Here is a 2,642-nt window from a genome sequence, read left to right as displayed (position 1 = left end):
TTGACTTGGACTTCTGCCCTCCAGAACTGTGAGAAAACACATTTCTATTGTTTAAGCCACTTGTCTGTGGCATTTTGCTATGGCAGCCTTAGTAAATTAACGTAGCTTCTCATCTATCCTGTTCCTGGGAATGTCAGTTTATTAACCATCTCTACAGACTCAGGCAGGTCAAAGTTCCATCTTTCCCATTCCAGACTTGCTGTCCATTATGGTTATTACATTCACCTTGACTCTGACAGTTAACTGCTACCACCTGGCCTCTGCTATTTCAGAATCCTATTATCTTCATTGACAGACACCAAGGAGACTAATTACATAGCAATCTCTCCCATCATGAACCCCGACCCATAGAAGACAGCCACCATGGAGTTTTTCAATATTGCTAGTAGCGCATTTGTTATTGCCTTAACAAAGGAAGTGTCCTCTGAGCCCTCTCAGGAGACGTTGTCCACTGATATGTTTTCTGGTTTTACATAAATAAGTCATGCTATTTGTCTACCTTTCTGAACCTTTTGACCCTTCTCTCAAATCAAGGCAGTTCCAACAACTCCCCTTCATTTACTATAGAAGCATTGTTGTTTCCAAGTTTCAAGGAGCCATTCCAGCAGCATACTAGGACTGGCTCCAGATGTCCTTGCCAGGATGCTAAATCCTGAGTCATGGGAGAGTGTTCCAATAACTATCAATTCTCCCATATCCAGCTTTATATCCCTTCCTGGTCCAGCACGCTCAAGGTCTATTCTCAGTTTATTCTCTTGATTCCTGCAAATAACAATTTTCCAAGACTGACAACTATTCAGTGAATAATCTCTTTTCTCCCATAGCAGAAACACTGCTTCTCTTCTTGGCCCATGCTAAGAATCGTCCCTTGTTATTTATCTATAGAAGAAGTTGTGCTGAGGTGGGGACAGGTCTTGCGGAAGACAAGCAGCATCCTTCTGTCTACCACTCTCACAGTCAAACCTGGGGTCAATTAGAATAGACGATTCTTTTCTGGAAGAGATTAAAAAAAGATACAATTTCTTATGAAGGCCTTTTGCTTTCACGCCATTCTTGTAGAAAAAAAATTTTTTGAGACAAGGTTTTGCTCTGTCACCTGGGCTGGAGTGCAGTGGCATGATCATGGCTCACTGCAGCCCTGACCTCCCAGGCTCAGGCGATCTTCCCACCTCAGCCTCCTGGGTAGCTAGGACCACAGGCATGCACCACTGTGCCTAGCTATTTTTTGTTTGTTTGTCTGGAGAGGGAGTCTTGTTCTGTTGTCCAGGCTACAGTGCAGTGGCACGATCTTGGCTCACTGCAACCTCTGTCTCCCGGGTTCAAGCGATTCTCCTGCCTCAGCCTCCCGAGTAGCCGGGATTACAGGCGCCCAACTAATTTTTGCATTTTTAGTAGAGACGGGGGTTTCACCATGTTGGCCAGGCTGATCTCAAACTCCTGACCTCATGATCCACCTTCCTCGGCCTCCCAAAGTGCTGGGATTACAGGCATGAGCCACCTGGCCCAGACATGCCTCGGTATTTTTAAAAGTTATTTGGAAAACAGAGTCTCATTGTGTTGCCCAGGCAGGTCTCAAACTCCTGGGCTCAAGTGAGCCTCCCACCTTAGCCTTCCAAAGTGTTAGGATTACAGGCGTGAGTCCCCGAGCCTGGCCCACACTATTCCTTGAGTTAGTAGTTGGCTGACCAAACTTATTATTTTATTCCTTTAGGGTTTCTATGGCCATTAACAACAGGAAACTAACTCCAGATTCCAAAATTTCCAACTCTCGAGTGCTAGAACTATTTCATAAGCTTCCATTCACTTGTACCAAATCCTAATCTCAGCAATTGTAAGGCGACCACATGCCAGGGATGACCAACACTCTGCTTACCATCAGTAACGAGGCTCTTGCTTTCATACGTTCTGCAAGTGATCCAACTCCAGAATTCCATCCTGAGGGTCTATTTTAAAGGACCACTTCTAGCACCAAATGTCTTACTTTGGGTGAAACAGTCCCTGAGGTAAGTGTTTGAGAGCAAGTGGTTTACTTGGGAGATAATCCCAGGAAGCAATGGAAGGAAGTGAGATAGGGAAGACATGGAAAACAATACATGGTCTGCAAAAAAAAAAAAAAAAAAAAAAAAAAAAAAAAAAAAAAAAAAAAAAAAAAAAAAAAAAAAAAAAAAAAAAAAAAGAAAAAACGCCAGGTGTGCGGTGCACACGCCTGTAATCCCAGTACTTTGGGAGACTGAGACGGGTGGATTACCTGAGGTCAGGAGTTCAAGACCAGCCTGGCCAACATGACAAAACCCCATCTCTACTAAAAATACAAAAACCAGCCGGGTGTGGTGGCGGGCACCTGTAATCCCAGCTACTTGGGAGGCTGAGGCAGGAGAATCACCTGAACCCAGGAGGCAGAGGTTGCAGTGAGCCAGGATCATGCCACTGCACTCCAGTCTAGGCGACAGAGCGTGATTCTGTCTCAAAACAAAAACAAAAATAAAACAAAACAAAAAAGCAATACATGATCTGCTAATAAACAAGTTACACTGGGGCAACTGGGACTTAATTCCACTGGGACCTCAGGAAGGGTAAATAGAACATTCATTGAGTTTTCTGCCCAGGGGATAAGGAAACTGGGGGTATTTTCCCTTCATTCG

This window comes from Cebus imitator, unplaced genomic scaffold, assembly GCF_001604975.1.
Source record: "Cebus imitator isolate Cc_AM_T3 unplaced genomic scaffold, Cebus_imitator-1.0 Scaffold232, whole genome shotgun sequence".
NCBI lineage: Eukaryota > Metazoa > Chordata > Mammalia > Primates > Cebidae > Cebus > Cebus imitator.
The sequence above is the reverse complement of the archived record's forward strand: the minus strand, read 5'-3'. Positions refer to the sequence as shown.